Source organism: Pristiophorus japonicus, chromosome 16 (assembly GCF_044704955.1).
Source record: "Pristiophorus japonicus isolate sPriJap1 chromosome 16, sPriJap1.hap1, whole genome shotgun sequence".
Lineage (NCBI taxonomy): Eukaryota > Metazoa > Chordata > Chondrichthyes > Pristiophoridae > Pristiophorus > Pristiophorus japonicus.
The window spans coordinates 39,587,157-39,612,420 of record NC_091992.1 but is presented as its reverse complement, the minus strand read 5'-3'; the positions used below and the strand labels follow the sequence as shown (position 1 = coordinate 39,612,420).

Here is a 25,264-nt window from a genome sequence, read left to right as displayed (position 1 = left end):
AGATATCTGCTCCTCACCTTTACCCTAATGTGATTTGCTGTGTCTATGTACAAAGCCATTGAACACTTCTACAGCCCACAACACTTAATTACTCCTCCTATAAACAAACATCTTGGGCTAGGGAGAGGATGGAAGTGAAGGAATTTGGGAATAAGATAAAGGAGACAAGTGGCACAGCCTAAGAAGAGCTTTTTGAAGGAAGGATGAAATGATTTTCGAAGGGAATTCCAGCAGGCAGGGTGGCTGAAAGAGTAACTGCTGGTAGTGGAGCAGAGATGGCAGAGAATAAGTAGTCATCGGGAGTCAGAGGGGTAGAGACAGGAGGGGATAAACAGTAATCCAGAGTCAGCCAAGGGGGCAGGATGGGACGGACGTGTGACTAGAGATGTATCTGGTAGGATGGCGCTTGCAGAAGATTTTTTAAAGTGAGCAGGAGAATTATGAAATGGACTCCTTGGGACACAGGGAGTCAAAGAAACCCAGCAAGGACATGGACAATGAATGTGCAGAACTTTGTGTGGGAAAGAACTCATTTCTAGTTCAGCTGAATTTTGTTGGGTTGGAGGTCCTGGTGAGGTGAGCATTTGGAAAAATCGATAAAGACACGTGCAAGGGCTTCAGCAATTCTCCGACTAAAAACCATGGGCTAGAAATTCCGTTGCACCCCATTTGGGCTGATATCTTTTGAAATCTCTGAAAAATATCGGCAGGCGATAATCATTTTTTGCTCCTGGGAAATTCAGCTTTAGTGCTCCAAGAGGGAAGTGGAGCGCTAAATCAAGGGCTAACCACTTCTCTGAGGGTGCTAAAGTGCGTGAGGGGCTGTGGAGGCAGAGCGCTGAAGATTGTGCAGTGCAGCACTGCCGGCATCAGAGGCTCCTTCCCTCGCTTAAAGGGAAGGGCCAATGATGGTTTACAACATTCTTCTACTTAGTTCCAGGTGGCGAGGCGACCTGTCCCAATCACTCTCAGAGAATAGAGGGCTTGGACATCGCGCAGCAGTGAGGCATCAAAAACTTTCAGCAGGCACCAGACTGGTGCGAAGAATAAAGTTTGGCCTACCTGAACACTACTGCCTATAATTATCGCTCCCCAAGTGGCCAGCCAAGGTGACAACGTCTCCTCTTCCCACCGTAGTTGATGCCCGGTGATATAGCAGGAGGCAGGAGGCAATTTCACATCTGGGGCGGTAGCGGGGCGCTGCGCACTTGATGATGTCACGATCTAAGGGGCGCGAGAGAGCGAGGCAGTAGCGCCAGCGCAAAACCGGCAGGGAAGTTCGTGGGTGCCGCTGAATTCACCGTGTCGGTCGGTATCCCCTTAGCTCCCCGTGCCTGTTAGGTATGCAATAAAGGTTCAAACTGAGTACTGTTTAACTAAGCAAGCTACAACCTTGGCTCTGCTTTATTTAGGCCCAAAAATGCCTGACTCGGAAATGGCTAGCCTTTTATACCAGAGCAGCATCCTGTGCATGCTGCTCAGTGGCCTCCAACAATGACACCATCTGGTGGCTACAAACAGCATGTTGACACCCCCCCCAGGTGCTAATGGGAGGCACAAAGCAGACGAATTTCTCCCCCCAGACCTTTGTTGCCGGTGTGCTACACCTCCACAGTCATTGCATTCATTGCATCTCAACATATGAAGAAATGATGGCTGGATTCCATGTACGCCTCGGTTGAGAACATTTTGGAATTACACAATGTAGCTTGCTGCCCTACCAACACAAATGCTTTCCTTATCTAAGTATCTTACAACACCTTCATGGAAAATTCCTTATTTACTGGAAATAAAATCTTGGTTCAAAAAGTCAACATTCTCACATGATCACTCAACACAATTTAAATTAAGACCTGAAATACCAATTGTCTGAGCCCCTGGATCTGGAAGGTTGCAGATACAGACTTGCTCATGTCAGATCTGTAAAGGTAGGTAAATGCGTTTGAATTAGTTACTTTAAAAAGGGTTCAATTGGAAAATGAGTTGTGCCAACTGTCTAATGACAGCACCAATCTATACTCTGATGAACTCAGTTCTTTGCTGTTGGGTTTGTAGCAGTATTTTTTGTAATAATTGCAGTTTATAAAGATTATTAGCCCTTCCCAGCAGTACATAACAATAGGTAGGTGAGAACACAGCTGAGAGTAGAATAGACACTGTTCTGCTGGTGAGGGGTGGGCAACATTCACTGTCAATTTTTTTATTGGTGCGAGGTAAGCTGAACTGAACTGAGGAATAACTTTGACAAACAGGAGAATGAGAAATATCCATGCCAGGTGGATCTAGTGTATGAAAAACATAGAAGTGACTGAAGCCCTGTGCCACTGAGGGCAGGACTACAACTGTGGGCCACACTGAATGTGTTTCATATTTCACCTGTGTGGTACCCAGCTGTGCTCATTTTAGCCTGGTCACCATTTCAAGTTAGCCTTTGGTGATGCTACCACTGCCTTACCCCAGATTACGCACTATGGTAATCTATAAGCCGTTATTTGGTATATGTCAGAACATGGGGTACTAGTCAATAGATAGGCAATGCTCTCAGCAAATTTAACTCGACTCACCTTGTGTTTTCAGTCACCAAGAAGTAATGTCCTACAGATTAAAGTGAAAGCATCGAGCTACTTTTGTTATGATTAACTGGGGTCCTGGCCAATAGAGTGACTGATTAAACGTCCCAACTATGACTGTATAGTACGTGTCTGTGCAGAAATCTATGTACATCCTGTGCTATTTAATGCTTTAAGTACCAAGTATCCTAAAGTTATCCTTCTCTAGTTTGAACCCGTGTTGTCCCTTGCTGGGCTAAATTAAACTGAACACGAGAAAGTAGTGAACAAAGCTATTAGAAAGCAGTCACAGACCTTCCTCTTACTGTTAGCACAGGTCACAAGTTTGCTCCATTGAAATATGTTACCAAATCTCAACAGGGACAATAGGATAATACCAGAGCTGTGAAACTGTAGTTATAAGGAGAGACTTGAGACAATGGCGGAGGGGGGGGGTTCTGTACCTTAGTGCCTCCCGATAGCACCAGCAGATGCCGCTAACAGGATGCAAGAGCATTATCGCTGAGGCGAGGCGAAACAAACGGTGCAAGCAAATTCCCGCCCGCCCCGTCCCATCCCCGCAGAGGCACTGCTAACGGTTATCGCCGGGAGCCTCAACATCAGGTAGATCAGGACGTCAGTGAGTGTACAACGCTGACTGACCACCCGAACTGTTAAGTTGATAGTCGCTACCTAAATTAGCACCTGGACGAAACAGGGAGAGCTGGCGAGAAGCCAGCTTCAGGACATTATTTAAAGGGATTATCAGCAATGAGTTGCAGCTGGAGGTTAGTGGAATTTCAGTGCTTTCTTGTCAGTTTCACATAGTACAACAGTCTCATTCCGTAATTTCATAAGATCATAAGAAATAGGAACAGGAGTAGGCCATTTGGCCCCTCAAGCCTGCTCTCCCATTCAATAAATCATGGCTGATCTGATCATGGACTCAGCTCCACTTCCCTGCCCGCTCCCCATAACCCGTTACTCCCTTATCGTTCAAAAATCTGTCTATCTCCATCCTAGGGTATTAAAAGAGATGGCAGAAGTTATAGCAGATGCATTCGTTATAATCTACCAAAATTCTCTGGACTCTGGGGAGGTACCAGCGGATTGGAAAGCAGCTAATGTAACGCCTCTGTTTAAAAAAGGGGGCAGACAAAAGGCAGGTAACTATAGGCCAGTTAGTTTAACATCTGTAGTGGGGAAAATGCTTGAATCTATCATTAAGAAAGAAATAGCGGGACATCTAGATAGGAATAGTGCAATCAAGCAGATGCAACATGGATTCATGAAGGGGAAATCATGTTTAACTAATTTACTGGAATTCTTTGAGGATATAACGAGCATGGTGGATAGAGGTGTACCGATGGATGTGGTGTATTTAGATTTCCAAAAGGCATTCGATAAGGTCACTGCAGAAGATAAAGGTACGCGGAGTCAGAGGAAATGTATTAGCATGGATAGAGAATTAGCTAGCTAACAGAAAGCAGAGAGTTGAGATAAATGGGTTCTTTTCGGGTTGGAAATCGGTGGTTAGTGGTGTGCCACAGGGATCTGTGCTGGGACCACAACTGTTCACAATATACATAGATGACCTGGAAGAGGGGACAGAGTGTAGTGTAACAAAATTTGCAGATGACACAAAGATTAGTGGGAAAGCGGGTTGTGCAGAGGACACAGAGAGGCTGCAAAGAGATTTAGATAGGTTAAGCGAATGGGCTAAGGTTTGGCAGATGGAATACAATGTTGGAAAATGTGAGGTCATCCACCTTGGGAAAAACATCAGTAAAAGGGAATATTATTTGAATGGGGAGAAATTATAACATGCTGCGGTGCAGAGGGACCTGGGGGTCCTTGTGCATGAATCCCAAAAAGTTAGTTTGCAGGTGCAACAGGTAATCAAGAAGGCGAATGGAATGTTGGCCTTCATTGCGAGAGGGATGGAGTACAAAAGCAGGGAGGTTCTGCTGCAACTGTACAGGGTATTGATGAGGCCGCACCTGGAGTACTGCGTGCAGTTTTGGTCACCTTTCTTTAGTAAGGATATACAAGCTTTGGAGGGGGTACAGAGACGATTCACTAGGCTGATTCTGGAGATGAGGGGGTTACCTTATGATGATAGATTGAGTAGACTGGGCCTTTACTCATTGAAGTTCAGAAGGATGAGGGACGATCTTATAGAAACATTTAAAATAATGAAAGGGATAGACAAGATAGAGGCAGAGAGGTTGTTTCCACTGGTCGGGGAGACTAGAACTAGGGGACACAGCCTCAAAATACGGGGGAGCCAATTTAAAACCGAGTTGAGAAGGAATTTCTTCTCCCAGAGGGTTGTGAATCTGTAGAATTCTCTGCCCAAGGAAGCAGTTGAGGCTAACTCGTTGAATGTATTCAAACCACAGACAGATAGATTTTTAACCAATAAGGGAATTAAGGGTTACGGGGAGCGGGCGGGTAAGTGGAGCTGAGTCCACGGCCAGATCAGCCATGATCTTGTTGAATGGCGGAACAGGCTCGAGGGGCTAGATGGCCTACTCCTGTTCCTAATTCTTATGTTCTTATGTTCTTAAATATATTTAATGACCCAGCCTCCACAGCTCTCTGGGGCAGAGAATTCCATAGATTCACAACTCCCTGAGAGAAGAAATTTCTCCTCATCTCAGTTTTAAATGGGCAGCCCCTTATTCTAAGACTATGTCCCCTAGTTTTAGTTTCCCCTATGAGTGGAAATATCCTCTCTACATCCACCTTGTCGAATCCTCTCATTATCTCACATGTTTCAATAAGATCACCTCTCATTCTTCAAAACTTCAATGAGTACAGGCCCAACTTATCTTCAAAAGTCAACCGCCTCATCTCCAGAATCAACCTAATGAACCTTCTCTGAACAGCTTCCAATGCAAGTATATCCTTCCTTAACTACGGAGACTAAAACATAGAAACATGGAAACATAGAAAATAGGTGCAGGAGTAGGCCATTCGGCCCTTCTAGCCTGCACCGCCATTCAATGAGTTCATGGCTGAACATGCAACTTCAGTACCCAATTCCTGCTTTCTCACCATACCCCTTGATTCCCCTAGTAGTAAGGACTCGATCTAACTCCTTTTTGAATATATTTAGTGAACTGGCCTCAACAACTTTCTGTGGTAGAGAATTCCACAGGTTCACCACTCTCTGGGTGAAGAAATTCCTCCTCATCTCGGTCCTAAATGGCTTACCCCTTATCCTTAGACTGTGTCCCCTGGTTCTGGACTTCCCCAACATTGGGAACATTCTTCCTGCATCTAACCTGTCTAACCCTGTCAGAATTTTAAACGTTTCTATGAGGTCCCCTCTCATTCTTCTGAACTCCAGTGAATACAAGCCCAGTTGATCCAGTCTTTCTTGATAGGTCAGTCCCGCCATCCCGGGAATCAGTCTGGTGAACCTTCGCTGCACTCCCTCAATAGCAAGAATGTCCTTCCTCAGGTTAGGAGACCAAAACTGTACACAATACTCCAGGTGTGGCCTCACCAAGGCCCTGTACAACTGTAGCAACACCTCCCTGCCCCTGTACTCAAATCCCCTCGCTATGAAGGCCAACATGCCATTTGCTTTCTTAACCGTCTGCTGTACCTGCATGCCAACCTTCAATGACTGATGTACCATGACACCCAGGTCTCGTTGCACCTCCCCTTTTCCTAATCTGTCACCATTCAGATAATACTCTGTTTTTACCACCAAAGTGGATAACCTCACATTTATCCACATTATACTTCATCTGCCATGCATTTGCCCACTCACCTAACCTATCCAAGTCGCTCTGCAGCCTCATAGCATCCTCCTCGCAGCTCACACTGTCACCCAACTTAGTGTCATCCGCAAATTTGGAGATACTACATTTAATCCCCTCGTCTAAATCATTAATATACAGTGTAAACAGCTGGAGCCCCAGCACAGAACCTTGCGGTACCCCACTAGTCACTGCCTGCCATTCTGAAAAGTCCCCATTTACTCCTACTCTTTGCTTCCTGTCTGACAACCAGTTCTCAATCCATGTCAGCACACTACCCCCAATCCCATGTGCTTTAACTTTGCACATTAATCTCTTGTGTGGGACCTTGTCGAAAGCCTTCTGAAAGTCCAAATATACCACATCAACTGGTTCTCCCTTGTCCACTCGATTGGAAACATCCTCAAAAAATTCCAGAAGATTTGTCAAGCATGATTTCCCTTTCACAAATCCATGCTGACTTGGACCTATCATATCACCTCTTTCCAAATGCACTGCTATGACATCCTTAATAATTGATTCCATCATTTTACCCACTACCGATGTCAGGCTGACCGGTCTATAATTCCCTGTTTTCTCTCTCCCTCCTTTTTTTAAAAAGTGGGGTTACATTGGCTACCCTCCACTCCATAGGAACTGATCCAGAGTCAATGGAATGTTGGAAAATGACTGTCAATGCATCCACTATTTCCAAGGCCACCTCCTTAAGTATTCTGGGATGCAGTCCATCAGGCCCTGGGGATTTATCGGCTTTCAATCCCATCAATTTCCCCAACACAATTTCCCGACTAATAAGGATTTCCCTCAGTTCCTCCTCCTTACTAGACCCTCCGACCCCTTTTATATCCGAAAGGTTGTTTGTGTCCTCCTCAGTGAATACTAAACCAAAGTACTTGTTCAATTGGTCTGCCATTTCTTTGTTCCCCGTTATGACTTCCCCTGATTCTGACTGCAGGGGACCTACTTTTGCCTTTACTAACCTTTTTCTCTTTACATATCTATAGAAACTTTTGCAATCCGTCTTAATGTTCCCTGCAAGTTTCTTCTCGTACTCCATTTTCCCTGCCCTAATCAAACCCTTTGTCCTCCTCTGCTGAGTTCTAAATTTCTCCCAGTTCCCTGGTTCACTGCTATTTCTGGCCAATTTGTATGCCACTTCCTTGGCTTTAATACTATCCCTGATTTCCCTTGATAGCCACAGTTGAGCCACCTTCCCTTTTTTATTTTTACGCCAGACAGGAATGTACAATTGTTGTAGTTCATCCATGCGGTCTCTAAATGTCTGCCATTGCCCATCCACAGTCAACCCCTTCAGTATCATTCGCCAATCTATCCTAGCCAATTCACGCCTCATACCTTCAAAGTTACCCTTCTTTAAGTTCTGGACCATGGTCTCTGAATTAACTGTTTCATTCTCCATCCTAATGCAGAATTCCACCATATTATGGTCACTCTTCCCCAAGGGGTCTCGCACAACGAGATTGCTAATTAATCCTCTCTCCTTACACAACACCCAGTCTAAGATGGCCTTCCCCCTAGTTGGTTCCTCGACATATTGGTCTAAAAAACCATCCCTTATGTACTCCAGGAAATCCTCCCCCACCGTATTGCTTCCAGTTTGGTTAACCCAATCTATGTGCATATTAAAGTCACCCATTATAACTGCTGCACCTTTATTGCACGCACCCCTAATTTCATGTTTGATGCCCTCCCCAACATCACTACTACTGTTTGGAGGTCTATACACAACTCCCACTAACGTTTTTTGCCATTTGGTATTCTGCAGCTCTACCCATATAGATTCCACATAATCCAAGCTAATGTCCTTCCGAACTATTGCCTTAATTTCCTCCTTAACCAGCAATGCTACCCCACCTCCTTTTCCTTTTATTCTATCTTTCCTGAATGTTGAATACCCCTGGATGTTGAGTTCCCAGCCCTGATCATCCTGGAGCCACGTCTCCGTAATCCCAATCACATCATATTTGTTAACATCTAAACTGTACGCAGTACTCCAGGTGTGGCCTCACCAATACCCTGTACAGTTGTAGCAGGACTTCTCTGCTTTTATACTCCACCCCCCTTGCAATAAAGGCCAACATTCCATTTGCCTTAGTGATTACTTGCTGTACCTGCATACTAACTTTTTGTGTTTCATCCGCAAGGACCCCCAGGTCACTCTGTATTGCAGCACTTTGCAATTTTTCTCCATTTAAATTATAATTATAATTTCTATTATTTCTGCCAAAGTGGATAACCTCACATTTTCCCACATTATACTCCATCTGCCAAATTTTTGCCCACTCACTTAGCCTGTCTATATCCCTTTGCAGATTTTTTGTGTCCTCCTCACAATTTGCTTTCCCACCCATCTTTGTATCATCAGCAAACTTGGCTACATTACACTTGGTCCTGCCATCCAAATCATTAATATAGATTGTAAATAGTTGAGGACCCAGCACCGATCCCTGCGGCACCCATCTAGTCACTGTTTGCCAACCGGAACATGATCCATTTATCCCGATTCTCTGCTTTCTGTTAGTTAGTTAATCCTCAATCCATGATAATATATTACCCTCCAACCCTGTGAGCTTTTATCTTGTGCATTAACCTCTTATGTGGCACCTTATCGAATGTCTTCTGGAAATCCAAATACATCACATCCACTGGTTTCTCCCTTAATCACCCTACTCGTTAAATCCTCAAAGAACTCCAGCAAATTTGTCAAACATGATTTCCCCTTCATAAAACCATGCTGACTCTGCTTTTCCAAATGTCCCGCTACTGCTTCCTTAATAATGGACTCCAGCATTTTTCCAATGACAGATGTTAGGCTAACCGGGCTATAGTTTCCTGTTTTTTGTCTGCCTCCTTTTTTGAATGTTATTTACTCTTTGGAGCATTGTGGCAACTAAAAATTAGTTACATTTATTCTTCAAAAAATAAAACTGCTGCACTTGGTATCCAAGAGCACGTCTCCTACCTCCAATTAACAACAACAACAACTTGTATTTATATAGCACATAAATGTTCCAAGGTGCTTCACAGCAGTGTTATAAGACAAAACAAATAAATTTGATACCAAGCCACACAAGAAGAAATTACAGCAGACGACCAAAAGCTTGGTCAAAGAAGTAGATTTTAAGGAGCGTCTTAAAGGAGGAAAGAGAGGTAGAGAGGTAGAGAGGTTTAGGGAGGGAGTTCCAGAACTTTGGGCCCAGGCAGCTGAAGGCACGGTCACCAATGGTTGAGCAGTTATAACCAAGGATTATAATTAAGCGAGGAGCAGTGCATTAGAAGGTTAAGGAGGTAGTCACAGAACTCTACCATCTCTTGCAACCAGACCTCTTGCCTCAGATCAGGGCAACCACAGCTCTCTCAGTGACAGAAGAGATTACATTTCCTTCTCTGTCACCAGAGAGAAGCAGGATGAGTGTGCAAGTGACTTTGCCAGGATAACCGGATTCCCCATGGTGCAGGGCGCCATTGACTGCACACATATGGCTTTGCGGTCACCAAATAACAATCCTGCAATCTTCTGTAACAGCGAAGGCTACCATTCATTTAACGTGTTGGTGTGCGACCATAGACAGTGAATCCTCAAAGTCACTGCCCGCTTTCCTGGCAGCAACCACGATGCTTTCATCCTGTGCCAGCACTCTTCCAACCACCAGGTCAAGCTCGCGGCTGGCTGGTCAGAGACTGGGGCTATCCGCTCTCCTTCTGGCTCTCTGACTCCTCTCCACAACCCCAGCACTCCTGCCCAGCACTCATATAATGAGAGCTATGCTGCCACCAGGAACATCATCGAGCAGACTATCGGCCAGCTGAAGCAATGGCCCTGCTGCCTTGACCACTCGGGAGGAGCCCTCCAGTATTCGGTTGAGCGGGTGTCCATTTCGTGGTGGTCTGCTGCATGCTCCATAACTTGGCCATCATGAGGGCCCAGCGCTTGCCACTAGAGATTACGGGACCACCTCAGGAGGAGGAAGAGGGAGAGGAGGAGGTGGACGAAGAGGGAGTTGAGGAGGATGAACAGGAGCGAGGGAGGAGGCAACCACTCAATCAGCCTTCGGGAAGGGCGGTCCGTGACCGTCTCATCAGACTGCGATTCGAAAGAATCAAACCCCAGATCCCCGTTGCTCACCACATCCCCATATTACTATCCCTGTCGCAGGCCATATCACAGCGTAAAGCTGAAATGAGACACACCACAAAAGAATCCAAACTGAAGGATTAAATTTATCAAAAATCAGTGAACACATACAACAAAAATATTAAATATTCATCCTTGTGCAATATCTTGGTGCTTCTTGTTACTGTGCCTTTGCCTACTCTAGTGCTCCTGTGCAGTGTTGGCCCAGTGGCCCAGTGCAGGCTGCTGAGTGCCCGTGCGGGAGACTTCAGATGGCCTTGCAGGATGTCCTCGACCAGCTCTGGGCCTGGAAGCCTGGCTGTAGACTGCACCACCTCAGGTTGGGCGGCAGAAGTCTGAGTTGGCTGGATGACAGGCAGCGACAAGGGCAATGGCTGAGTGGCAGTGGTGGGAGCAACAATGCTGTTGTCCTGAGAGAGGACAACAGGTTCCTGCTCCAATGACCCACTGCCCCACTGCCATTCCCCCGGGGCAGCACCTCAGCACAGATTGCTGGCCTGCTGTGACACTGTGAAAGGCCCGGTTGACGGTAGTAGGCCCAGCGGCGATGGCAGCAAACAGAGTTTACGTGGCATCAAGCTGAGGCTGCATGAGAGCAGACTGAGATTGGATGCCACCAAACATAGACTGCATAACAGCATTATGACGCTTCTGCCTGTGCTGCAATGGAAGCTGCCAAATCTGCCATCACACGCAGCATCTCTCTGGGAGTCTACCATCCTTTGCAGACTGGAAATGATGGGCTCCATGGTGTGCGCTGAGCCTTGTGCTGTGTTGGAGGCAGACTCCTCCATGCTCCTTGCCGAGAGGCTCTCGGGCGCACTTGCCATTGCATGTGCATGCCCATCACCCTTCTTCTAAATGCCTCCCCATCAAGGTCCTCATCAGAGTCCTGTGCAGCAGAACTCATGCGCGAACTCGCCCTCCAGGGAGCTGGTCCCCGAGCTACCCTTTCCCCCTTGGCCTTGCTGCAGCCCAATTAACCCCCTGTGCCTCATCCGGTGCAGATATCACTACTATGCCAGCCTTGAAAGAATGCATATTGCCAGTGTCTGAGCTGGTGCCTGCGGGTGGGACATGCAGTGACGCGGTGTGTTCTTCCTCCTCCTCTTTTCTCACCTTGTTCTCTACAGTGTCATCAGGGACAGGCTGCTCGGGTGCTTGCTCATTATTTGAAAGCATAAAGGCACAGAGTCGGGTTAAGGTGAGGGGAGGGGGGCAGGAGGGGAGAAATACATGCATACAGCATAATTAGGTGGAAAGTGCAAAAGGCTTGTGGGCTGAGGGGGAAGTGGGATGTGAGAAGAAGGAGTAGGCTTGAACAGACTGTTGTTGTCCCCAAGGGGGTCAACGTCGCCGGTGGCCACGGTGCCCACCACCTGGCACACAATAATCTGTAGCACCCTATTTTCCAGCTCAAACAGTGGCTGGGTGTCAGCTTGTCCCCTCACCCATGCGCTGCTGCTCCCTCCGGATGTGAGCCACCTTGGGATGCAAGAGAAAGGAAAGTGTGTGAGTGAAGTGTGGAGCAATGTGTTTGGGTGATGTGCCTGCCATAGTTGAATAGCTGTCAATGTGTGCAAGGTGTGAGATGTGGGTGTGAGTGTGGGTAGGTCGAGATTATCTGGTGGGTGAGTGCTGGGGCTGTAGTGCATTGGGCATTGTGTGAAGACTGTGTTTCAGATGGTGGTATGTAGCATTTGTTGAAGCATTCACTCACCCTGACCACCCGAGTGAGGTTGTTAAATTTCTCCTTGCACTATGTGTGGGTCCTGGGGACCACAGTGCTGCCCGAGACGTGTTGCGCTACCTCCTTCCACATGGTGCGGAAGACTTGTGGGAAGGGCCTCCTGCCACTTGCCAGGTAAAGCACCGATCCTCCGTCTCTCCACAACGAACACCAATGCCTCCAATGCTTGATTGCAGAATCTGCGGGCTCCCTCCTTGGGGCGTGGATCTGCCATGAGTACAGCTGCTTCTGTCCTCGGGCTCCTTCGCCTTGTCCTGCTGCTGCATGTTGAGGCCGCTGCACAGCCAGCAATGCTGAGAATGAGGTTCTGCAGCATCAATGAAACTTCTTTTTAAGAACTGAAAAAAACACTGTGACAATCATGACTTGCAATTAGACTGCACCTGATGTTGTCCACCCAATGGGCACAAGTTTCCGATATCCGCTGGAACGGCGCACCTCCGAGAGGCCCGCCTACTTTTTGGAATGAAAAATGCGCCAAAAACTTACCTAGCGATTCTCCGAATGCAGCAGGCCTGTTCAGCCGTCAGCGTGACGCAGCACAACAGCGGGGGGGGCGGAGCTACAGCCCTGGGCCAAAAAGAGTGCCGGCAGCTGCCAGCGTGTGCAGTGGAGTCTGCGTGTGTGCGCAGTGGAGTCTGCGCGTGTGTGCAGTAGCTCCTGGCCCCCACATTCTGTGTGCGTGTGCTGCTGGCTGTGTGGGAGGGGCCCGAAGGACGCAGCCCCTAGCCCTGGCCGAACGAGCTCCTGCAGAATGCCGATTTCTAGCCTGCAGCATGCAGCCCCTAGCCCTGGCCGGGCTCCCGAACGGGTAGGTGAGGTAGGAACTTTTTATTTTTTATTTATTGATTTATTTATCATTTATTATTGATGATGGTTCTTTATTTTTAAAAGTGAAGTGTTTAATGCTTTGGAAAATCCCCTCACTTCCCTCCAACTTCCCTTCCCCCTCCCCATCTCTGGCTTACCTGTGCCTAATTCTAAAGTGTACGCAAGGTTTTTCTGAGCGTACAAAAGTCGACACTTACTCCGTTATAAGTTAGTTTGGAGCAACTTTTCGGTGCCTAAACTTGCAAAACAGGCGTAAGCGGCTGATAATGCCCCCTTTTGAAAAAAAAACTGAACTAAAACTAAACTAAACTAACTCACTAGAACTGGAGCAAACTAAATACCAAGAATTGCGATTACTAAGATACTCCAAGCTAAGCTAGTTGCTCCAAAAAAATAGGAGCAACTCCAGCCAAAACTTGGGCCCATTAGTGTAACGCCAATCACTTGGGCTTTAGGACTTGAATTAAGACTCCAATCATTTCTTTGAGCAGTGAGCACAAATTTTGCATGCAGGATAAACACAGAAACATAAAAACATAGAAAATAGGTGCAGGAGTAGGCCATTTGGCCCTTTGAGCCTCCACCACCATTCAATAAGACCATGGCTGATCATTCCCTCAGTACTCCTTTCCCGCTTTCTCTCTATACTTCTTGATCCCTTTAGCCGTAAGGGCCATATCTAACTCCCTCTTGAATATATCCAATGAACTGGCATCAACAACTCACTGCGGCAGGGAATTCCACAGGTTAGCAACTCTCTGAATGAAGAAGTTTCTCCTCATCTCAGTCCTAAATGGCCGACCCCTTATCCTAAGATTGTGTCCCCTGGTTCTTGACTTCCCAACATCGGGAACATTCTTCCTGCATCTAACCTGTCCAGTCCTGTCGGAATCTTATATGTTTCTATGAGATCCCCTCTCATCCTTCTAAACTCCAGTCTCTCCTCATATGTCAGTCCAACCATCCCTGGAATCAGTCTGGTGAACCTTCGCTGCACTCCCTCAATAGCCAGAATGTCCTTCCTCAGATTAGGAGACCAAAACTGAACACAATATTCCAGGTGAGGTCTCACCAAGGCCCTGTACAACTGCAGTAAGACCTCCCTGCTCCTATACTCAAATCCCCTAGCTATGAAGGCCAACATACCTTTGCCTTCTTCACCGCCTGCTGTACCTGCATGCCAACTTTCAATGACTGATGAACCATGACACCCAGGTCTCATTGCACCTCCCCTTTTTCTAATCTGCCGCCATTCAGATAACATTCTGCCTTCGAGTTTTTGCCCCCAAAGTGGATAACCTCACATTTATCCACATTATACTGCATCTGCCATGCATTTGCCCAGTCACCTAACCTGTCCAAGTCACCGTGCAGCTTCTCAGTGTCCACCTCACAGCTCACACTGCCACCCAACATTAGCACCTGCCGCTAATTCTCCAACTTTTCTAATTATACTGCCCATTCCTGGGCTATAATGAATTTGGACTATTTACACTGGTGCAGAGGAGATTAATTAGATTTTGAAATTATGCAGGGTTTTGACAGGGTGAATAAAAAATGACTATTTCTTCTGGAGCTCCATTGACAAGGGGGCACCAATTTAAAATTATCACCAAGAGTGAAGAGAGAAGTTAGGAGAAATTTATTTCATGCAGATTATCATAAAAGCATGGAATGATTTGCCACGGGGAATAGTTGAGCCAGAAACCATCGCATCTTATAATGGAAAAGTGAATAATTATTTGAAGCGGAGGAACACAACACCTCCCAAAGTTGCGACGTCTACCAGCTAGTAGGACAAGGGCAGCAAATACATAGAAACACCACCATTTCCAAGTTACATACCATCCTGACTTGGAAATATGTCGCTGTTACTTCATCATCAGTGGGTCAAAATCCTGGAACTCCCAACCTTCACCTCAAGGGCAATTATGGATGGGCAATAAATGCTGGCCTTGTCAGCGAGGTCTACATCCCAAGAATGAATTAAAAATGCAGAGGAAGATACAGAGGCACAGTGAGACTGGAGGATAGAAGGATAAATTTTGGATTTAACAAAGAACTGACACAGACATGAAGGGCTGAATGGCCTCTTTTTTGCATAGTTGTGCAGAAATGAGCTCAACCTAAGATTGTGTCAGTTCAAGTGTGTTTTACGACAATCTAACCTTTATGAAACCAAAGTTTGAATAGAGTACTGACTGAATGCAGTGGCAGACTTGGAGGGCTGCAGAAAACGCAGCCAGATGTCCCCTTCATTAGCATAACCATATTGTCAGCTAGGACCCAATCCAACCTTTGTTATTCTTATGTCTCAAATAAAGTAATGCAACTGAATACTGTAGACGTGAGTAAGTGCGACCTTAGTTCCTTTATTCTAACTCCAGTGGCGGTATAATACTGGTTACATAGGGTTGCATACATAACATCACTCCCTCCCAAAGTCAATAGTACACTTATTTACAGGGTGAGACGATCTGGGGCCTTTCGCTCCCTAGTCGATCATCTCGGTACAAATGCAGGTGTAGGTGAGTTGGTTGGGCCGTCGCTGGGCTGCTGTGCAGCTGGCCTTGCTGGGCTGCTGGGGATGGTGAGTTCAGCTTCATGGTCAACCGTGATGTCGGTTGCCACTTGTGTGTGTGTCGGAGGGTCGAAGTTGGTGGTGTCCTCTTCGGGTTGCTCGTGGCTGTCTGTGAATCGCAGTTTAGTTTGGTCCAAATGCTTTCTGCAAGTTAGTCCATTTGTGAGTTTGACCTGAAACACCCTATTCCCTTCTTTGGTTATGACAGTGCCAGCAAGCCATTTGGGCCATGTCCACAGTTGCGTACAAATACAGGGTCATTGACTTCAATATCGTGTGACAAATTTACGCGATCATGGTACATGCTTTGCTGATGCCGCCTGTCCTCGACGTGATCATGGAGATCAGGGTGGACAAGAGAGAGCCTTGTTTTGAGCGCCCTTTTCATGAGCAGCTCAGCTGGGGGAACCCCGGTAAGTGAGTGGGGTCTGGTGCGGTAGCTGAGCAGGACTCGGGATAGGCGGGTCTGCAGGGAGCCTTCCGACACGCGTTTCAAGCTTTACATGATGGTTTGGACTGCCCGTTCTGCCTGGCCGTTCGATGCGGACTTGAACGGGGCTGATATGACGTGCTTGATCCCATTGCAGGTCACAAATTCCTTGAATTCAGCACTAGTGACGTACGGCCCATTGTCACTGACAAGGACATCAGGCAAGCCATGCGTGGCAAACATGGCTCACAGGCTTTCGATGGTGGCAGTGGACATGCTTACAGACATTATTACACACTCAATCCATTTTGAATAAGCATCCACAACAACCAAAAACATTTTGCCTAGAAACGGGCCAGCAAAGTCAACGTGGATCCTAGACCACGGTTTGAAGGGCCATGACCACAAACTTAGCGGTGCCTTCCTAGATGCATTGCTCATTTGCGAGCAAGTGTTGCATTGGCGCACACAAGAATCCAAATCTGAGTCGATGCCGGGCCACCACACATGGAATCTGGCTATCACTTTGATCATTACTATGCCTGGGTGGGTACTGTGTAGGTCATGTATGAACGTTTCCCTGCCTTTCTTTGGCAAAACCACGCGATTACCCCACAAAAGACAGTCCGCCTGTATGAACATTTCGTCTTTGCGCCGCTGGAACGGCTTGATCTCTTCATGCATCTCCGCTGGGACGCTGGACTAGCTCCCGTGGAGGACACAGTTTTTTTACAAGGGACAGTAAATGGTTCTGGCTGGTCCAGGTCCTGATCTGGCGGACCGTAACGGGTGACTTTTCATTTTCTACTGCATCTATCACCAAGAGCAAGTCTGCAGGCTGTGCCATTTCCATCCCGGTGGTGGGCAGTGGTAGCCAACTGAGAGCAACAGTGCAGTTCTCTGTGCCTGGTCTGTGGCAGATTACATAGTTATAAGCAAATAGCGTGAGCGCCCATCTTTGGATGCAAGCAGAGGCATTGGTATTAATACCTTTGCTCTTTGAGAATAGCAATATGAGCGGCTTATGGTCAGTTTCTAACTCGAACTTAAGCCCAGATACTGGTGCATTTTTTTTACCCCATAAACGCATGCCAGAGCTTCTTTTTCAATCATCCTGTAGGCCCTTTCGGCCTTGGACAAACTCCTGGATGCATAGGCGACCGGTTGCAATGTTCCCAATACGTTTGCTTGTTGTAACACACACCCGGCCCTGTACGAAGGCACATCGCAAGCTAGCACTAAACATTTACATGGGTCATACAGAACAAGCAATTTGTTGGAACACTACAGATTTCTGGCTTTCTCAAAAGCAGCCTCTTGTGATTTCCCCCATACCTAGTCATCTCCCTTGCGTAGCAACACATGTAAAGGTTCTAGCTTAACCCAGGTAGGAAATTACCAAAATAATTGAGCGGTCCCAGGAACGACCGCAGCTCCGTCACGTTCTGTGATCTCGGCGCGTTCTTGATGGCCTCCGTCTTGGCGTCGGTGGGTCTGATACCGTCTGCTGCAATTCTTCTCCCTAAGAGAAAACACACTTCGAGCGTTTCAACCTGAGTCCATACGATCTAGCCGACTTAGAACCTCTTCCAGGTTCTTCAAGTGTCCAATGGTGTCCCGACCTGTGATCAGTATGTCGTCCTGGAAAACCACGGTGCACGGAACCGACTTTAGCAGGCTTCCCCATGTTCCTTTGAAAAATAGCCGCGGCCAATCGAATCCCAAATGGGCATCTATTGTAGATGAACAGACCTTTATGCGTGTTGATGCAGGTGAGGCCTTTCGAAGATTCCGCCAGCTCCTGCTTCACGTAGGCCGAGGTCAAGTCCAACTTGGTGAACGTCTTTCCTCCTGCCAGCGTCGCAAATAGGTCGTCTGCCTTGGGTAGCAGGTACTGGTCCTGCAGCAAAAAATGTTTAATCATTACGTTAGAGTCCCCACAAATTCTGACCATGCCATCGCCGTTGAGGACCGGAACAATCGGACTGGCCCACTCGCTGAACTCCACTGGCGCGATGATGCCTTCTCGTTGCAGCCTGTCCAGCTTGATCTCCACTTTATCTCGCATCATATATGGCATCACCTGTACCTTGTGGTGGATGGGTCGTGTACCGGGAACCAAGTGGATCTGCACCTTCGCCCCCGAGAAACTTCCGATGCCTGGCTCAAATAACGACAGAAACTTGCTCACTACCTGGGCACATGAGGCTTCGTCGACGGACGAAAGCGTCGGATGTCGTCCCAGTTCCAGCGGATTTTTCCCAGCTAGCTTCTGCCGAACAGTATGGGGCCATCTCCTGGTACAATCCATAGTGGGAGTTCGTGCATTGCTCCATCATAGGAGACTTTTACTGCTGCGCTGCCAATTACAGGGATCAGCTCTTTAGTGTAAGTTCTCAGCTTGGTATGAATAGGGCTCAGCTTGGGCTTGTGGGCCTTGTTGCACCACAGCCTGTAAAAAGCCTTTTTGCTCATGATAGACTGACTCACACCCTTGTCCAGTTCCATAAATACTGGAATTCCGTTCAGTTCAATTTTTAACATGATCGGTGGACATTTCATGGTGAAGGTGTGTACCCCATACACTTCTGCCTCCTCAGTCTGAGTCTCTAGTTCAGTTTGACCTGCCATGGATCAGTCTTCCTCTGCAACGTGGTGGTTTGCAGGGTTTACAGCTCGTCTGCACACTCGCTGGAGATGTCCCACTGCTCCACAGCCTTTGCACGCATAGTGTTTGAAGTGGCATTGATGGACTCGATGATCACCTCCGCAGCACCAACAAGGTGTCAATTGCCTCGCATTAACACTTAATGGCGGACTCTGGGGTCATCTGAGGTCATGCAGCTGCAGGCGTGTACGTTCTGCCATATGCATTCCTGCCTGAAAGCGATGTTACTTTGTACAATACTTGCCGAAACCTCTTTATGCTGCGAAATTTGTTTAGTGTTATCGCTGGTGGACATAAATGCCTGGGCTATTGTTATGGCTTTGCTCTGGTTCGATGTATCAGTCAATAGTTTGCGAAGGATAACCTCATGGCCAGTGCCAAGCACAAAAATGTTTCTTAGCATTTGCTCCAGGAATCCATCGAATTAGGCGCCTTAGTTCTGTGACGTAGCTCGCCACTTCCTGGCCTTCAGACCGTTGACATGTGTAAAATTGATACCTTGCCATCAGAACGCTCTCCTTCGGATTTAGGTGCTCCCGGACCAGCATACACAGTTCTTCATACGATTTGGCTGTTGGTTTCACCGGAGCAAGAAGATTCTTCATGAGGCCATCGGTTGTTGCCCCGCAGATGCTGTGGATGATCGCCCTTCATTTGGTAGCGTTCGCGCTCCCTTCCAGCTCATTGGCCACGAAGTATTGGTCAAATCGCTCCACGAAGGCCTCCCAGTCATCCCCTTCTGTGAATTTCTCCAGGATGCCAACAGATCTCTGCATTTTCACGTGGTGGTTCGTTATCTCGTCGCCAGTTGTTATGTCTCAAATAAAGTAATGCAACTGAGTACTGTAATCGTAAGTAAGTGTGACCTTACTTCCTTTATTCTAACTCCAGAGTGCTATTACAGCATGGGAGACCTGCTTATATACAGTGCTCCCAAGGGATGCTGGGATCCCTTGGGACTCCAACAGGTATGCCCTCTGGTGGCAGTATGATACTGGCTACATAGGTTTACATACATAACAGTTATCAATACAAACCTAGCTCAAGCCAACTCTGGCTGACAGCACAAACCTGATCCAACTTCCACTGACACAGGAACATTCAAATGAAAGAGCTCCAGCCAATTTTCAGTCATTGTTGATGCGATGAGCTTGACGATAATAAGGAAGTGAAGTTACAGGAATTATAAAAACGGTGTGTTACACCTAATCCCTATGCCATACTAAGGTGTCTGATCTGGTGTATTCAGTATGTGCCGGCCATTCAATTATTGAGTTTGTAATCTCAATTGTACGGCTCAAAATTTTGGATTTTCAAAATCTAAACTTAGAATTTCTAAGGAACCAAGAGGTTCTCAACTGCAGATGAGTTTCAATTAAAGTTCCAAGAACTCTGACACACATCAACCAACAGACTTTCATGGTTGACAGTCATCAACCACCCTAGACTGCCATAGCTACTGCACATCAACCAGCAGATTGCCATGACTGACGTACTCCAACCTCCATCACTCTGACACACATTAACTCATAGGCTACCAATAGACGCATACCAATAAATAGACTTCCATGGCTGACACACATCTAGCAAAAGACTGACATAACCATCAATAGGTTGCCATGGCTCTGAAATATACCTGCGCAAATTGATGTAGATTAGCTGGAAGATTTCCTTCTTCCATTAAACCATTGTTGTCTAAGGCATTCACTCCTCTCCACGAAACCTGGGACAGAGATATACAGCACCTAAACTACCAAGATTCAACCTTCTCTCTCGCATCATTTTACTAAGGCTTCAGATCCATAATCTATTAACAGATTCCAATGAGTTTACATTTTCTTTCCGTGTTCCTTGTGTTTCCTTGTGTATCTACTGATAGATTGCTAAGGGTTAGAATCACACCTTCCCATGCTCAAACAAGACAGGCACAACTGTAAAAAAACGAAAACATAATCCTAATTTCTAGAAAGTTTAGAACCTTCACCAAAACCACATCATTTATTATGTATAAGAAAGAAAGGAGGAGTTAAAGATAGTGAACAATCTCTGGAGCATTTATAAACTGCACAAATTTCATTCTTACAGGGTATGACCCAATATTAACCTCCTTATTGTGCTGCCATCTCATACCTCCCTACTTCTCTATCAACTTATTTGATTTGAAGGAAAGGAGCTGAATGGCTCTGTTCCTTTCTGTTCCCAAGGTTGATAAGTGAACATTAGCACAGGTTATAAAATTGTACATGCAAGGTTGATGCTCATGCCACCATACTGTATGTTCTGTATCTTCTGCAAAATGTTCGCCCTTCAACCAACACTACCAAAAAACAAATTATCTGGTTATAATTCATTTGCTGTTTGTGAGACTTTGACCACAATTGGCTGCCACATTTGTCTACATACAACAATGACTGCACTTTAGAAGTAATCAATGGCTGTGAAGCACATTGGAATGACCTGATGGTATAATAAGGTGCTATATAAGTGCAAATTCTCTCTTTAGTTCAAAATGATATTGCTGTGGAATAGAATACTTTCCACTTTTGGTAACTTATACTCATTTGGGTGTGAGTTAAAGTCATATGATCAGATACCTGACCGAACACAGGCACCTGAACATCTGTGGCTCATGACATTTCCCGGGCTGCTGGGAGTAGAAAGTGTATCATCTGTGGAATGTGGGTGTCCAGAGTAAATAATGTAGAATGTGTGTCATGTATCTTACATTATTATATATAACTGTATCCTAACATGCTATACATGACTGTAATAAGATATGACCTGTAACCACCAGCATACCTTACCACCAGGGGTGAACTTGCAAGAGACAGATATATAAGGACAGGTCTCAGGCAAGTGCAGCATTCCAGAGCTGTGAAATAAAGGTGCAGGTCCAGAGTGACCTTGACTTCACTACATGCCTCGTGTGAATCTGTACTGAGGGGACAGGACTTTACAATGTGAATGCAAAGTTACACTGTAATACGAGTGTAATGGTAGACTGTGCAATTTGGGAATGTAATTTTAAACTGTAAAATGTGTGTAATGTTACACAGTAAACTAGTGTAATGCTGGACTGTAATGTAAGATGACCTGGAATAGTGTAGAATGTAATATGGAGTGTGATGCTAGACTGTAATTTCAGAAAGTAATCTTGAATAATGTAGATTGCAACACTGGACTGTTATGTGAGATTGTAATCTCAAATTGTAACAGTTGAGTGGGAATTCCCTCACCTAGTTCCATAGCCAGAGAATAACCTGCAATGGCTTCTCTTTCCACTCTCGCACCGTTACCTCTGGAGTCCCCCAAGGATCTATCCTTGACTCTCTCCCATTTCTCATCTACGGATTGCCCCTTGGCGATATCATCTGAAAACACATCAGGTACCACATGTTAGCAAACAACACCCAGCTCTATCTCATCATCGCATCCCTTGACTCCTCCACTGTCTCTGATTTGTCACATGGCTTGTCCGACATCCAGTATTGGATGAGTCAAGGTTTTAGGGAATCGAAGCCATTGTTCCCTAGCCACTGACTCCATTCCTCTTCCTGGCCACTATCTGAGGCTTAACCAGATTTTTCGCAACCGTGACATCCTATTTGACCCTGAACTAAGCTTCCAGCTCCATATCCTCTAAGGTCAGACGTTGGGATGTTCGTTGATGATTGCATAGTGTTCAGTTCCAATCGTAACTCCTCAGATTAAAAAACCTCAGATTTTTCTTCTAGACTGTTACTTCTAGACTCAACTATTCCAATTCTTTCCTGGCCAGCCTCCCACCTTGGACCTTCCATAAGCTTGAGCTCATCGAAAACTCTGCTGCTCATATCCTAATTCGCACCAAGTCCCAATCACCCAGCACCTCTGTGCTCACTGACCTACATTGGCTCCAGGTTAGGCAACATCTCAATTTCCTTCTTTCTCAAATCCTTCCATGGCCTTGCTCCTCCCTATCTCTGTAACCTCCTCCAGCCCAACAACCCTTCAAGATCTCTGCGCTCCTCCATATCTGGCCTCTTGCACATCCTGATTTTCATCGCTCCATGTTAGACTGTTATATATCATTTTAATGTTAGACAGTTATTGGCGGCAGTGCCTTCAGCTGCCTAAGCCGTGAGCTCTGAAATTCCTTCCCTAACCCTCTCTGCCTCTCTATCTCTCTCTGCTCCTTTAAGATGCTCCTTAAAACCTACCTCTTTGACCAAGCATTTGGATACCTGTCCTAATATCCCCTTACATGGCTCGGTGTTAAATCTTTTTTGATTACGCTCCTGTGAAGCACCTTGGGACAGTTTACTACATTAAACACACTATATCAATGCAAATTGCTGATGTTGCCATATAATATGTTCGACTGTAATGTCAGATTGTAGCATGATGGTGTAATGTCAGATTATAATGTTAGACTGTAGTGTGAATGTAATATGACATTGTAATGTTAAATTGTAGTGTGAATGTAATGTGACATTTTAATGTTAGACTGTTATATAACATTGTAAAGTTGACTGTTATGTGACATTATAATGTTGGACTTTTATGTGGAATTGTAATGCGAGATTAATGAGAGTGTTAGCTAGAATAATATATGTTGCAGCGTGTGAGTGCACCAGAATAAATATTTACTCTCTATCTACCCTTGCAAATCGTTTAATCATCTTAAATGCCTCAATTAGATTATCCCTTAGTCTTCTATACTCAAGGGAATACAAGCCTAGTCTAAGCAGTCTGTCCTCATAATTTAAGAGTTTTAGCCCAGTATCATTCTGGTGAATCTGCGCTCCACCCCTCCAAGGCCAATATATTTTCCTGAGGTATGGTGCCCAGAACTGAACACATTGCTCTATTCCTGTCAAGTTTTCCTATCATAAATCACCTTCAATAGCAGATTGGATAAATGTGAGCGCAGATTTTTAGAAGGAGCGGGTTTGCATTTCTGGTCAATTTGTCTTCTACGGAAGTGACTTACTAATATTTTGCAGTTGATATTCTGAAGCTGAGTCTCAAAGGATTATTTTGACGACATCACTAAGTTAGGTGGCACAATAATTAGTATATATATAAGCAGGAAGTTGCAAAGGGACATTGATAGATTAAGTGAGTGAGCAAAACTGTGACAAATGGAGTTCAATGTAGGGAAGTATGAGGTCATCCACTTTGGAACTAAAATAGATAAATCAGAGTATTTTCTAAATGGTGAGAAGCTAGGAACTGTGGAGGAGCCAAGAAATTTAGGGGCCCATGTACAGAAATCATTAAAAGCTAGTGCATAGATACAAACATTAATGAACAGGCTAATGGGATGTTAGACTTTAACTCAAGGAGGCTGGAATACAAAGGGGTGGAAGTTATACTACTGTTGTATACAGCTCTGGTTAGACCAGATGTGGAGCACTGTGTTCAGCTCTGGGCACCACACATCTGGAAGGATATATTGGCCTTGGAGGGTGTCATGTATCTCACACTACTGTATATAACTGTATCTTACCATGTTAGACATGACTGTAACTAGAGATGACCTGTAACCACTAGCTTACCTTACCACCAGGGGTGCACTTGCAGGAGACATTGGATACCTGCCCCAGACAGGTATTTAAGGACAGGTCTCAGGCAAGTGTGGCATTCGAGAGCCGTGTAATAAAGGTGCAGGTCCTGAGTGACCTTGACTTCAGTATGTGCCTCATGTGAATCTGTACTGCAGGGACAGGACTTTATAGTGGCGACAAGTTACGGGATTACAGAATCCACAGAATGGCGACCAACGGCTCAGATGAAAAATACAATGCTGGAGATAATTGGGAGGACTTTATAGAAAGGCTCCAGCAAAGCTTCGTAACCAAAGACTGGTTCAGCGGCAATAAGGCAGACAAGAGAAGAGCCCATCTCTTGACCAGCTGTGGCTCGAAAACATATGCCTTAATGAAGGACCTGCTGGCACCCGAAAAACCAGCAAACAAGTCGTTTGAAGAGTTGAGCACACTGGTAAGAGACCATCTGAAGCCAGCGAGCAGCCTACACATGACCAGATACAGGTTCTACAACTACAGACGCTGTGTGGGCCAGAGCATACCCGACTTCGTGGTGGAACTTCGGAGGTTGGCTAGCTTATGCGAGTCCTCCGATGAACTAAGGAGAGCAGTACTGAGAGACTTTTTTATTGAGGGAATAGGCCACGCAGGCATATTCCAAAAGCTCATAGAGACCAAGAACTTGACCCTAGAGGCAGCAGCACTGGTTGCACAGACATTCTTGGCAGGAGAAGAAGAAACGAGGTTGATCTACACTGCGGGTATGACAACGAACGAAACATCTGAACAAGGGGTTCACAGCGTGAAACAAGCCGCTACCCCCACACACAGACAAAGGCAGGAGAGCAGGCCCTCAACAGCAGGCAGTGGCGCCAGAAGCCATCAAGGGCCACATGAATGGCCGTTCACACCTCATCAACACACAATGCGAGCAATCAACTACAAACTGAGAGAAGCTCAAGAGAGATCAGCCAGACGCAGCTCATCCTTTGGAA

At 46.0% G+C, this 25,264-nt stretch overlaps 1 protein-coding gene across 3 annotated transcripts in view; it reads left to right on the top strand.

Annotated features, from left to right (window-relative positions):
* The first annotated feature begins 1,829 nt into the window (after positions 1–1,829).
* Positions 1,830–25,264, top strand: part of LOC139226456 (myeloperoxidase-like) — a 73,520-nt gene continuing 50,085 nt past the window's right edge. For 2 of the 3 annotated variants that reach the window (XM_070857237.1, XM_070857236.1), the window contains exon 1: positions 1,830–1,928. The gene's annotated coding sequence lies outside the window, so the exon portion shown is untranslated. The remainder of the gene's footprint in view (positions 1,929–25,264) is intronic. The other variant, XM_070857238.1, reaches the window with a different exon arrangement.